Genomic DNA, 15,253 nt, shown 5'->3' on the forward strand with positions numbered 1-15,253 from the left:
CTTCGGTGAACTGAAGATAGTTAGATATTCCTTTAAGAAAGTAATCTTATGAATGAAACTACATTCATCATAATATTTTTAAACATAGCTTATTTATTTTCCATTGTAAGTGTTATTTGTTTGTTTCCTGCTGTTAAATGATGGATCAAACAGCTGTCTACAGCATGAGAAATTTGATATATTACCCTATTTTATTTTGTTTCGTTTTATCCTATTTAATGTGACAAAGTAAAAAGAAGCCTGCATGGTAATGGACTAGGAAAATTATTGCTTTGCAATGTAAGCAGCACAATTTAGTAATATGCACAATCTGATGGATGCAACTTACAGAATAAGGAATTAAATGGAGATGCAGGCACTGCAGATGCTGGAATCTTACATAGAATGGTGGTGCAGCAATAGAGTTGCTGCCTTACAATGCCAGAGACCCGGGTTCGATCCTGACTACAGGTACTATCTGTGCGGCATTCTCCATGCGACCTTGTGGGTTTTCCTCTGAGTGCTCCAGTTTCCTCTCACTCTCCAAAGATGTACAGGTTTGTATGTTAATTGGCTTCTGTAAATGGTAAATTGTGCTGGGTAATGTTGGTGTACAGAGTGATCACTGGCGACACAAACTCGGTGGGCCAAACAGCCTGTTTCCTCACTGTATGTTTAAACTAAAAACATAAAACAATGTAAAACCTAAGCAGATCAAGCAGCATCTCTGGAGCTCACGGATAGGTCAGGACTCTTCAAGGAAGGAGTTGGTGCAAGCGGGGTTTTTCGTCTGGATTTTTAATACAGTGGTAAAAATCAGCGAATGGAGAGTTTTACAATTATTTCATCAACTTTTTGAATAACGGGCAAATGTTAGACTGTTAGAAAGCTAGATTCAAAATGTTTACTAATTATCTGATATCTGAGTACAAAATTAGAACATTATTTCTAGGACGACAGATGGCACAATGGGCTAAGTGTTCGGCTGGCGACCGGAAGGTTGCCGGTTCGAATCCCGCTTGGAGTGCATACTGTCGTTGTGTCCTTGGGGCAAGACACTTCACCCACATTTGCCTGTGTGTATTGTAATTATGTGAAGCACTTTGGGGTCAATGCAAGTTGACTGAAAATGTGCTATATAAATAAGATTATTATTATTATTATTATTTCATTGTATTTTTATATTATCCTTTACTTAAAAATCTTCCTGATGCCTTTGATGATCGAAATGTAATTTTCAGATGGTCAGGTTTACTCTACGCTTTCCTCTTCATCCTACTCCGATAGTGTTTAAATTCAATCACCAATAATTGAATGATTCAATACATAATAATTTTATTCTTATCTTTCTTCGCAGCTGTGCCTGATTGCATTGTTCGCAATCGAAAGGCTTGCAATGAATTGGTTATATTCTGTCTTTACATTTTGCTACTTGGATGTTTTTACCTATTCTATCCTTATTACGCAACAAAATAAAAGCTGTTTAAATTTAGAACCTCGAACAGCCCTGCACAGGAACAGGGCCTTTGCCCACAGTGTCCGAGCCAAACATGATGCCAAGTTAAACTAATCTCCATATCACTCCATTTCCTGCATATGCACGTGTCTATCTAAATGCCTTTTAAATACCACAATCATATCTGCCTCCACCACCACCCCTGACCCGTTTCCCGTTCCCCTGACTCTCTGTCTGAAGAAGGGTCTCGACACAAAAAGTCACCTATTCCATTTCTCCAGAGATGTTGCCTGACCCGCTGAGTTACTCCAGCATTTGTGTCTCATCAAACATAGAAACATAGATGCAGGAGGAGGCCATTCGGCCCTTCGAGCCAGCACCGCCATTCATTGTGATCATGGCTGATCGTCCCCTATCAAAGACTTGTCCCACCCATCATTCCTTTTCATCCTTGCTCCCATCTGGCGGAAGGTACAGATACTTGAAAGTAAGCACCACCACACTCAGGAACAGCTTCTTCCCATCTCTTATCATGATTCTGAACAGTCCTTCCATAGGATAGGGTAATGTGCAATTAACCCCTAACCCATTGAGGCCATTGGCATTTGTCTAAGGAACTGATGCACTACAATGCTGAGAACTATATTCTGTATCTTCTCATTTGCTTTACTGTATAGTATGCAAAACATTGCTTTTTACTGTACCAATAATATGCAACAATAATACACCTAAACCTAATATATTAATGCTGGAGGATTAAACAGTGGCAATACAGTTGATTGCCATATGTAAATAATTAGACTCTTGCTTAGTGAAAGTGGCTACTGTGTGGTATTTTTGTGATGCAAATATTACTTGCCATTTAATGGCTCATATATGAATATTGACTAGGTTTTGATGAATGCAGCCCTGGACTGCTTTACTTGAAAGCAGTTGCATATATTACGGTTAATGGTGAATGTTGCTTCTTCTGACCTTTCATGGAAGTAAGATCATAAGACTGCCCCGACGCTTCGATCGCCCCGACTGCGAATGGTTCGATTGCCCCGTCCGCAGGAGAACAAAGAGTGAAGAAGATTAGACTTTATTGCCTTCCATCGCCGTGAGGAATGTGGGAACCCGATATGGTGGATGTTTATGTTAACTTTTATGTAGTTGTGTGTCTTGTTGCTTTTTTTTTGTATGACTGTATGGTAAATCAAGTTTCACTGTACCTTAGTTGGTACACGTGACAATAAAATACCTTTTGAACTCTTTGATAATTGATGCGGCTGAAGATGGTTGGACATATGACATTGTACTGATGCATTCCTTTGGTTATGTCCAGTGCCTAGAATGATTGGCTTTCACCAATTACAACCAGACTGCTGTGAGGTACAGCACTAACAATTGGAATGCTTTCCATTTAACGTAACCTTACTATTAACTTGAATTTTACCAAGGCTCCTTGATGATTGTTCCCGATGTTGGGGAAGTCCAGGACAAGGGGTCACAGCTTAAGGATAAGGGGGAAATCCTTTAAAACCGAGATGAGAAGAACTTTTTTCACACAGAGAGTGGTGAATCTCTGGAACTCTCTGCCACAGAGGGTAGTTGAGGCCAGTTCATTGGCTATATTTAAGAGGGAGTTAGATGTGGCCCTTGTGGCATCAGGGGGTATGGAGAGAAGGCAGGTACGGGATACTGAGTTGGATGATCAGCCATGATCATATTGAATGGCGGTGCAGGCTCGAAGGGCCGAATGGCCTACTCCTGCACCTAATTTCTATGTTTCTATGATATAATTAATGTAATCAGTGCTGCCTAGATGATAAGACCATCATGTTCACCTCTGGTATTCAGACCTTTGAGCCATATTTAGACTAAGAGGGTGATAAAGTTTAGAGCTGAGTTGTTCAAGCAGAAACCAAGTTAGGCATTGATGGGCAAGTTATGTATGAGTTAGTATCACTAAATAGCACTATCAACAACACCTTGTCATCACTTTTCTGAAAAAGGAGAATGGACTGATTGGGCCATTAGCCAGATTGGAATTGTCCTGCATTTTGTGAATAAGTCACACTTGGGCAAATGTCCATATTGTTGGGTGTTTGCCAGTGTTTTATCTGTACTGGCACAGCAGCTTGGCTAGAGATGCGATTGGTTCTGAAGCACAGGTTTTCAATGTTACACTTGGGATTTTGTCTGGGCTGTTCTCTCAGATGTTTCTTTATCGTTCGGAGTGAATCAAACAGGCTTAAGCCTGGTTTCCGTGATCATTGTATTGTAGAATGGTTAAAGCACAGAAGGAATCTAGTTGGCCAATGTCTACGTTGGCTCTCTACCAGAGGAAATCATCAGTTCCACTCGTTCAGGGGCGGAAATCCCGGGAGGGGGGGGGGGGAACACGTTCCCCCCTCTGTTTTGAGAGGTGGGGGGGGCGATCCCCCCCACATGTTTTGTAATCCGGATTTAAAAACCCGGTGAAATCTCCGCTTTCCGCAAGACAGTGGAGGTGGGACTGCTGATCTAGGGTGCCGATTGGTCGAGAGAGACGTCGGTCAGCAGGCAATGGGGGCAGGACATGATAGAAACATAGAAATTAGGTGCAGGAGTAGGCCATTCGGCCCTTCGAGCCTGCACTGCCATTCAATATAATCATGGCTGATCATCCAACTCAGTATCCTGTACCTGCCTTTTCTCCATACCCCCTGATCCCTATTGCCACAAGGGCCACATCTAACTCACTCTTAAATATAGCCAATGAACTGGCCTCAACTACCTTCTGTGGCAGAGAATTCCAGAGATTCACCACTCTCTGTGTGAAAAATGTTTTCCACATCTCGGTCCTAAAAGATTTCCCCCTTATCCTTAAACTGTGACCCCTTGTTTTGGACTTCCCCAACATCGGGAACAATCTTCCTGCATCTAGCCTGTCCAACCCCTTAAGATGATGATTCAGCACGATGATTGGAGGAGGGAGGTGTCGGTCAGAGGCGGAAGTAGGGGGGTTGGGACTGAGGATAGAGCGCGGTGATTGGAGGAGGGAGATGTGCCAAAACACTCTCAGTACAGACCTGCACAAAGATCCTATAGGATCTATGGAACTGCTCCTCATCCGCAGCTAGGATCGATCCCGGCTCTCCGGCGCTATCCTGTCCCCACCCATCTCCACGCCCGGGGTTGGCCAGAGACATCAGGGTCAGACGGGAGCTGTGCCCCCAGGCCTACAGCCAACGCAGAGAAGCAGCGCTAAACCCAGCTCAAATTTGCCTGTCCCACCAGGTTAACTTACAGCCCTGCCTGGACTTGCGGGAAATATGGCCCAGGTTTACAGCCAGCGCGGAGAAGCGGTGCTGGTGTCCCGTCAGTCCAGGCAGGGTTGTAGGTTAACCCAGCCAGACAGGCAGAGTTGAGCTGCATTTAGCGCTGGATTGAGCCTCCGAAGCCTCGCGTGTGTGTGTGAGTGTGCACATGTGCGCGCGGCCACCAAGAAATTGTGTCCCCCCCGTCCCCCGGTCCCCTCCATATTTTGATAGCGATTTCCGTGCCTGCACTCGTTGACATTTTCTCTATAACCTTGCATATTCTCTCCAGCATATGATATTCTAATTCCCACTACTGATGAACAATGGAACCTGCCTCTAACACATTCTAGATTCCAACTACATACTTCTCAAAAAAGTTGCTGTATATTACTTCCCATGACTTTGTGTTCTCTAAAGAAAATAATCCCAGCCTCTTTAACATCTCATGGTTATTGCAGTCCTTTGGAGATAAGATTTAGAACAAAAGGGGTTGATTAGGAAGAGCCAGCGTGGCATTAGTCATGGACACTAAAGTAGGTGGTAGCATAGACAGTGAAGAGGGTTATCAAAATTACAGCAGTATCTTGATCTGCTGGGCAAATGGGCAGAAGAATGGATGATGGAATTCAATGCAGATAAGTGCGAGGTGTTGCATTTTGAGAAGTCAAACTAGGGCAGTAGACTTGAAGGATCTTGGAGTACAAGTACATAGTTCTCTGAAACTGGCATCACTAGTTGTTAGAGAGGTTATAAAGCTTTTTGGCATGCTGGCCTTCAGCAGTCAGGGAATTGAGTATAGAAGTTGGGAGATTATGGTACAGTTGTACAACACATTGTTGAGGCTGCACTTGGAGTATTGTGTTGAGTCTTGTTCATCTTGCCTTGGAAACGATGCAATACGTTTGTAAATAATGTAGAGTAGATTTACAATGATGTTGCAAGGACTCATGAGGCTGAGATATAGGGAGAGGTTGGACAGGCTAAGACTTTATCCCTGGGAGTGCAGGAGGCAGTGGTGTATAGGGGTGTATACAATGATAGGATGAATACATCGATTTCCCTGGTTTAGAGGATCAAGAACTAGAGGGCATACATTTAATGTCAGAGGAAAAAAGATTAATAAGGCAGCTGATGGGCAACTTTATCACTCGTAGAGTAATGGGTATATGGTATGAGCTGCCAGAGGAGGTACTGTAGTTGATGCAGGTACGATAACAGCATTTAAATGCTCTTTGGATAGGTACATGGATAGGAAAGGTTTAAAGGGATATGGGGCAGGCAGAGGCAAAGAGGACTAGATTGGATGGGGTATTTTGGTCAGCGTGAATGAGTTGATCGAAGGGCCTGTTTTCATGTTGTTTGACTGACTCACAAATTCTTTTTGTAAACCTTTGCTAGACCTCCTTGCATCCTCCCTATTATGCAGTGACTGGAATTGAACATCCAGTTATTTTACAAGGAGCGTCATGAATCGGAGTTATCTTGTAATAAAGATAATTAATTTAAGAAGGAGCTGCAGATGCTGGAAATTCGAAGGTAGACAAAAATGCTGGAGAAACTCAGCGGGTGAGGCAGCATCTATGGAGCGAAGGAAATAGGCAACGTTTTGGGTTGAAACCCTTCTTAAGACCGATGTGAGGGTGGGGGGGGGGGGGGGTGGGAACAAGAAAGGAAGAGGAGGAGCCAGTGGGCTGAGGGAGAGCTGAGAAGGGTAGGAGAAAGTAGGGACTATCTGAAGTTAGAGAAGTCAATGGTCATACCGCTGGGGTGCCAACTGCCCAAGCGAAATATGAAGTGCTGCTCCTCCAATTTACGGTGGTTCTCCGAACACCTCCGCTCGGTTCGCAATAACCAACCTGATCTCACAGTGGCTCAGCACCGACTCCCCCTCCCATTCCGAATCCGACCATTCTGTCCCGCGCCTCCTCCATGGCCAGAGTGAGAACCACCGTAAACTGGAGGAGCAGCACCTCATATTCCGCTTGGGCAGTTTGCACCCCAGCGGTTTGAACATTGACTTCTCTAATTTCAGATAGTCCTTACCGTCTCCTCCCCTTCTCAGCTCTCCCTCAGCCAACTGGCTCCTCCTCTTCCTTTCTTCCCCCCCCCCCCCCCCCCCCCCCACATCAGTCTGATGAAGGGTTTTGACCCGAAACATTGCCTATTTCCTTCGCTCCATAGATGCTGCCTCACCCGCTGAGTTTCTTCAGCATTTTTGTCCACCTTGTAATAAATATATATTTATGGATAGATATTTTAGAATTTTGTGCACAGCCATGTGCACAGTAAATTCTGTACTGATGGAATTCAATGGATTTGTTACCTTTTCACTTACAATTCCTGGACATTTTTCTCTGAATCTTGTATGTCTGCATTACCATCTTCACAAATTTACAAGTTATCATCACATTATTAATTTTGCAACCTTGCTGTGTGAAAATCAGCTTTGTGTTTCCTCTATTAAAACAGCGACAAGAGTTCAATAAAAGTTTGTTGGCTATAAAGCTTTGACACCATTAAAGGGGAAAAGAAAGGATAGATATACAAGTCTGTCCTTCTGAATGTGTTTGAGTTACGGCAAGGTGATCTTTTTTAATAAACCAACAAAAGAGCAAGCACATAAGAATACTACTTTCTATGCAAAATGATGTCCTGATATTTAATGTTTTTTGAATTATTCATGGCAACTGACAGCAAATGGATTATCTAAATCAGCAATATGGTACTGCTTGGTTATTGCCGGTATTTGGATTTTGGAAAGATATTGTCAAACATTTAAAATTAACTTTTCATTTTAGCAATTCAGAAAAATTGCGCATGGATGTTGAAAAATTGATTTAATATCGTAAGATTGATACCAATGATTAAGTAGTTTTATTTTCTAGTTTACATAAAATATTTGCTTGTTGCTTGAAGTTCTCCTTTGGTAGTTTGTTATTTCGATCAGTTGCCTTATCCATAACAAAGAGGAGATAAGTTAAAAGATCGAAGGGTTATGCAGAGAAGTTGTTTCTCAAATAGATCATTACACAGAATTTTGCAATTTTGGTTTCCTAGTTTACTTGAATCACACCAAATGGGTCAAAGGTGGTTAGGATTATGGAGAATATTTGCTGTATCTTTTGTCTTGCAGAAAAGTATGTGAATGCATTATAAAATCTCATTGGCTCAGAGGCCAATGTCAATAGTCAATCATGCAGGCATTCTTGTTAAATGGATTTTAAAAGTCCTGACCCATGTTGATGTTGACATTTTTAATTATGAGGAGTGTGTAAAATATTGAAACATCTGTTTGATAAGTATTACTTTGAGATAGAACCTGATGGGGTTGAGTTTCTCTGTTAATTCGACTTCAAATAGCTATTCTCTTTCAAGGTTCAAGGTTTCAAGGTCAGTTTATTGTCACATGTACCAATTAAGGTACAGTGAAACTTGAGTTATCATTTTGATCTATGACTACTTTTTTAAGCCAACACTGACATCTCAACTGTTATTGATTTCCTCAAACAGCACTCGCAATGTCCAGGGCCATCGCTGGCTCCTCTGGAACACGTGAACATTCAAGGCCACAGTCCATGACTTTAATGAATCTGTGAATGTACAAGTGAGGTGCACAATTTGCCAAGTTAACCACCCTTCGCTCCCTGGTAGATATTTGGCTTTTTGCCCAACGGAAAAACCGTAGGTATGTTTATCTCATGGTGAATGATCGACACAAAGTGCTTTGGAGCTACTTTGGAACTATTCCAAACTGTGGGACATTGTTGCAGGAAACATCAGCAGATTTCCACAAAGCAATCACTCTTTATATTTTATGCTATTCTTATACTTGCTCACCTAAAACATGGAAAATGGCCAATTAATTTCACTTGCAGTATGAATAAACACAAACCAATCAAATTCCATTTCAAAATGCCATTAATCAAAGATGTTTCAGCATTTTTTGCACGCATCCTTTATAATTAAAAATGTCAGTGTGGGTCAGAGAGCAAGCTTTCATAAGCAATATGATAATAACTGAATAATATGTTTTTTAGCGTGTCGATTGACTAAGAGAAAACAGGAAAAGCTCTCATGCTCTATTTCAAAGGAGAGCTAAGGCATTTTGATTTAACATCTCAATTAAAAGAAGGCAGTCTACAGTACACCAAACCATTGGCACTATTTTATACTGGACCCTGGGAGGTGACCTAAAACTATAACCTTCTCACTTGGAGCCACAACTGCAACCAATGAGCTATAGCCAACTCACTGCTTTAATTCCATGTGAAGAAAACATGAGGAAAAAGTGAATGAATATATTGGAACATTCAGATACATGGAAAGCAAAATAAACATGTTTAATATAGCACATTTTCATGAAGATAGTAGCCAAGTTATTGTATTTAAATCTCAGCTGTGAGGCATGAATCAAAAAACTCAGTCTTGGATATCTCTTTGAAAGTTACAATATACCGTAAATGTAAATTATTTCTCTTCTGGATACATTCGTGCTTGGAGGTCAAAATGGGCTGGAGTGTGCTGACATCTAAATGTTGCAATGGTAGAGAAGCGTCAGCAGCCAGCTAGCATGCATAGTTTTGAGTCACAAAGTTGTAGCTTCATGCTCCATTACAAATATTTGAGTATAAATATCAGTTCAGCGTGCATGGTGCATAACAATATGCTTTGGACTTACATGCTCGTTCTATCCCTCGACTAGCCCTGGAGTCTGCCTGAAGAAGTGTCTCAACCCTAAACACCACCTATTCATGTTCTCCAGAGATGCTGCCTGACCCACTGAGTTATTCCAGCACTTTGTGTCCTTTTGTGCAAACTAGCATCCACAATTCCTTATATAAGTATATAAGTATACTTCACGTCTGGTTCCTCAGCTTTATGACATTATATATAGTGGAAAACTTCAGACAGAATACCACCCAACAGTGGAAAACTTCAGACATTGCCACTATGATCTTCATAGTTGTGATGTCTGAAGTTTGTGGCTGCAAATGAATGAACAAGTGACAACCCAGGCAGAGCTAACCCAGGCAGATCAGTATTGTACTTCCGGTGGCGCTGGTGCCAGCAGCCTCCACCTACAGCCCGGTATCTTTTTGTTTTTTTGTTTATTTAGTTATGTTAAAGTGTGTTTTTTTTGTGTTTTTTGGCGTTTTTATGTGGGGGAAGAGGGCACGGTGCGGGGGATACCGTCCTTCAGCCGCTTCCTGGTGAGGACGCGACTATTATTCGAGTCGCGTCCTCGCCCCCCCCCCCTCCCCCCACAGCGGCCTACCTACCTGGATTGGCGCGGCCTTTCCTGCCGGGATCGACTGGAGCTCCAGCAGCGGCGGGACAGCGCTGGAACATCGCGGGGCTGGCGATGCCTTACCGGGGGTCGCCGTCTGGAGCCCGGAGTGCTGGACCTGCTGCACCAACATCATGGAGCTGCGGTTTGCGGAGCTCCCAACGCGGGCGGCGCTGATGGACAGCGCGGGGTCCTGCGACTCTGCCCGGCTCGACCTGTGGACTCGGGAGCTGCGGACTCCGGCTGCGGGAGGCGGCTGATCAGAAGGTCCGGGCCGCTGAGGAGGAGGATGTTCACCGTCGGGCTGGACTATGGTGCCATCCTCACCTTGGTGCCATTTATGTTATGTTGTGTCGTGGACTTTCTGTGTTTGTGCTTTTTTTTAATTTTTAAATTTTTAATTCAATTTCAATTTTATTTTTAATATGTTGTATTATTTATTTATTATTTATTTTTATTATTTTTTTGTGATTTTTTTTTTATGATACTGCCTGTAAGGGAAATTCATTTCGTTGTCTCAAATTGAGACAATGACAATAAATTTGAATACAATACAATACAATACAATACAATACAGAGGCTACAAAATGTGGCCCAGAATCTGTTCCATTGCTTCTTTGTGCTTCCTCATCACTTTACATAGCATTTACAAAAACAATTTAATTTCTTCCCATGACTGGCAATTTGTGCCTTTTTCTGACTTTCATTATCAATTAAAAAATCACCTAAAACGAGCAATAGATAGGATCACACTGCGGAACCAAGGAATCTTACAGAATGACAAACATTGTTTATTCTTGAAGTGTAAAAGAGTTATTTTGGTCATTGTAATGAAAATTGTTGACATTGCACTTTTACCTATTGGCTTTATGGTTGAATGCATACCATGGAAATCTCTATAACAAATTTTCTGAAGCTGCCTGTGCTTTGTGTATAAGTACATGTTTTTTCTTACACAGGCGATAATGGCTTGATTTTATTTGTTCGAAATACACTCTTCAAATAAAATATTTTCCCATGGGCGACAAGGTGGCACAGCGGTCTTACAGCTATTGCAATGCTGGAGACCTGGACTTGATACCGACTACGGGTGGTGTCTGTATGGAGTTTTCATGTTCTCCCCGTGACCGCGTGGGTTTTCTCCGAAGTCTTCACTTGCCTCTCACACTCAAAGACGTACAGGTCTGTAGGTTATTTGGCTTGGTATAAGTGCAAATCATCCTTAGTGTGTGTAGGATAGTGTTACTGTGCAGGGATCGCTGGTCGGTATGGACTCGGTGGGCCGAAGGGCCTGTTTCCGCGCTGTATCTTTAAACTAAACTTATTGGTGGTTGAATATAAGAAATTTAGATTTATTATCCTGATCTTGGTGATTTCATCAACAATGGGTCAAGAGGAAACTCACAACCACCTTTTAAAACCAAATAGGGATGGACAATGAATGCTGGCCTCAGGGCCAGATTTAGATGAAGAGAGGCCCTAAGCTGTTCCACTTGTGAGGCCCCTCCCCATCCCCCACCCCCACGACTAGAGGAAGATGGTCCACCAGATTTACACTGATTGCAGCCGAGTGTGACCAATGAGATAAGGGGCTCGAAAGCTGCACTTTTTATTTATTTATTTATTGCCAGTGCTAGTGTTGAGTTATCGGCTTAAAACACTATTATTATGAAATGGAGGGCAAGGAAAATTACTGAAGGATTGTTTGGAGACCACAGTGCGTTGTGACAGCATATGTGAGAAAGGCCTATGACAGTGTCAAAAATATTATGCACCTTGCAGGGCTCTCACTTCATTTTTTTTCTCTGTTGTCAGCCGGGCAACCTTGGCAGCTCTTTAAGTTGCCAAATGACAGTTTAGGTGGTCATTTAAGACGGCTTGCATGACGCCTGCGATAATGTGCTCAGACAAAGTGCGTAGTTACCAGTCGGAATTATGCTCAACGAAGCATTCACATATTATTTATACTTCAAATAAAGTCACAAACTAAACATATTCACCAATCAAGACATGGTATATACCACAATGACATGCAGCAAAATTATAATCCAGTACCTCAACTATTTTTACACATTGCAATGAATGCAATTTCTATTATTTCTTTCCACTTCCAAACAAAAATGTGGTTGGATTATTCAGCGTATGATCAACCTCGGTGAGACCAAGCGCAGTCTTGGCGATCGCTTTGCACAACACCTCCACTCAGTTCGCAACCAACCTGATCTCCCGGTGGCTCAGCACTTCAACTCCCCTTCCCATTCCGAATCTGATCTTTCTGTCCTGGGCCTCGTCCATGGCCAGAGTGAAGCCCACTGTAAATTGGAGGAGCAGCACCTCATATTTCGCTTAGGAAGTTGACACCCCAGCGGTATGAACATTGACTTCTTCAATTTCAGGGAATCCCTGCTGTATCCTCCCCTTCCCAGCTCTCCCTCAGCCCAGTCTCCGCCTCTTCCTTTCTTCTTCTCGTCCCCCCCATCAGTCTGAAGACAGGTCTCGACCCGAAACGTCACCTGTTTCCTTCGCTCCATAGATGCTGCCTCACCCGCTGATTTTCTCCAGCATTTTTGTCTACCCATTCACACATGTTCTGTTATTCCACTTCTCTCACCCACTCCCTACACATTAGGGGCAATTTTACAGAGACAAGTTAACCTACAAAGCCAGTGCGTCTTTGGGATGTGGGAGGAAACCCACACATTTGCAGGGAGAATGTGCAAATTCAACACAGACAGTGCCCGAGGACAGGATCGAACACAGATCTCTGGTGTGTGAGGCAGCAAGTCTACCAGCTGTGCTGTGCCACTATATCTTGTTTTTCACCACACAAAAAATTATAGGTTGATACCTTTGGTTACTAAAAAAATGAAAATATCCATTTTCAGTTTTAAATCTCCAAGTGACGCTATGTCCCCCTTTACAGCTACTGTATGTTTTAATTAAGTTCAAGATGATGGGGCAGTACATTGGCCATAAAGTTGCTGCCTAAATGTGCCAGAGACCCGGAATTGATCATGAATATGGGTGCTGTCTGTATGGAGTTTGCTCCTTTTCCCTTTGATCGCATGTGTTTTCTCCGGGTGCTCTTGTTTCCTTCCACATTCCAAGGGTGTGCAGGAACCTATTTCAGACCCAACCCAAAACGTAATATTTTCCTTTTGTCGAACAATTCTGTCTGACCTATTGAGTTACTCCAGCTTTTTGTGTCTATCTTCAGTTTAAACCAGCATCTGCAGTTCCTTCCTACACACTCGATACTATACGATAGAACTTTATTAACCCCAGGAGGGAAATTGTGTGTGTGTGTGTGTGAGTGTGGGTATATATATTACACACACACGCACATGCACGTGTATATATATAGTGATATATTCATATATAAATATACACCTTTTTGTTTTCTCGTTTATAACATTGTTTACAGAGTACTGTTTACATATTCTGCAAGTAAGTGCTGCTGCAAGTAAGGATTTCATTGTTCTAACTGGAACATGAGAGAATAAAACACTCTTGACTCTTGACTTACTCCGCTAATGTGTGGGATAGAACTAGTGTACGGGTGATCGGTGGTCGGCGTGGACTCGGTGGGCCGAAGGGCCTGTTTCCACGCTGTATCTTTAAATTAAACTAAAAACACTAAAACCAGAGGGAGTCTAAAGAAGGGTCTCTACCTGAAACACCACCCAATTTCTTCTATCCAGAGTTGCTGGCTGCTCCATGGAGTTCCCCCGCACAATTAAAGCATGGAATGGTCTTCACCCTATCATAGTTACCCAACCAGACGCAACTAAATTTAAGGTACCTCTTTTTCCCCCAAGAACCCTTTTTTGCTTAAGTCCAAGTCAAGTCAAGAGAGTTTTATTGTCATGTGTCCCAGATAGGACAATGAAATTCTTGCTTGCTGCAGCACATCAGAATATGTAAACATAATACAGAACAGGAGATAAAAGTTCAGTGTGTTTATATACCATAGACCATATATATACACAATAAATAAACAGAAAAAATGCAATAGGCCGTTATTGTTCAGCGCTTCACCACCTCCAGTTAGAAATTCCATTTAGAATATTTTTGGAGGACCAGGAAACCAGAAGCAAGAGTTACTCCAGATCCAGGGTCAGGAAGTGATTCTGCGTTGGTTTTCAGCGGTCGTGGCGAGGCGACGACCGGACGGCAATGATGGCCATATCTCCCACAAATCAAAGTGAGGGGGAAAGTGCCGACCAGTTGCCATGGCAGTGCGCATGCGCAGGGCGGCCGATGATGTGCTGGCCGTGGTTGTGCGCATTTTGATTGGCAGATACTTGAAAAGACAAGTGGGAGATAAGAGGTCTGAAATGTAAAGTCCGAGGAAGGAATAAAGGTGGAAGGGAAAGGGGAATAATGGATGTGCATCCAGGTGGGGTACAGGAAGAGAGTGAAAGGGGGAGTTTTGTTTGTAGGTTAGTTCTAAAGTCGGAGAATTCAATGTTCATACTGTTGGATGGTAAGTTACTGAAGTGGAGTATGAAGTACTATTCCTTCCGTTTGCATGTGGCCTCACTCGGTCAATGGAGGAGTCCCAGGATAGATTATTCATTATGGGAATGGGAAGGGAAGTTGAAATTGTTAGCAACCGAGAGACCCAGTTGGTCTTGGCAAGTGTTTGGCGAAACGGCCGCCTAATCTATGTTTGGTTTCGCCAAGGTAGAGAGCAGCAAATGCAGAAGATGAGGTTAAGGGAGGTGCACCTGAACCTCTGTATCACCATCAAAGCAGCGCTGGCAGTATTTGGTGATTATTGCAATTAGACACACAAAATGAAATAACTTGCTGTACTTTTCATGGGTGGCAGGATGAAATCATACCAATGGAACCATCTGCAGCTGACTTGCAGATTCTATCCAGTCCATGAATGAATTGTTGCCAAACAGTGCTGGAAGTGTTTTAGATTGTTTCATGTAGCAGAATGTAGCTGGCTGAAGCCAGTCGTTCCAATGCAAAAGCTAGCGGGATCTTGTGGATCAATGATGTCCTGGGAAAAATTTGGAGTGAGCTGAGTGATGGCTACATCTGTTACCTTGCTCCGCGATTGAGTAATTTTAGGTTCCAGCACAGGGGCTAGAGCGGCTGTAATTCTCGATGCTGTAATTTCTAATGTAAGAGAAATGCAAGTTATTAATTTTACATTTAGTTTAGTTGAGAGATAAAGCGTGGAAATAGGCCCTGCAGCCCACCGCATCCATACTGACCATCCATTCACAC

General features: G+C 42.7%; 1 protein-coding gene across 1 annotated transcript in view; it reads left to right on the plus strand.

Annotated features, from left to right (window-relative positions):
- thsd7ba (thrombospondin, type I, domain containing 7Ba) overlaps positions 1-15,253 on the plus strand; it is a 743,639-nt gene that overhangs the window by 124,575 nt on the left and 603,811 nt on the right. The window lies entirely within an intron of this gene.

This window comes from Leucoraja erinacea, chromosome 7 (assembly GCF_028641065.1).
Source record: "Leucoraja erinacea ecotype New England chromosome 7, Leri_hhj_1, whole genome shotgun sequence".
NCBI classification, from domain to species: domain Eukaryota; kingdom Metazoa; phylum Chordata; class Chondrichthyes; order Rajiformes; family Rajidae; genus Leucoraja; species Leucoraja erinaceus.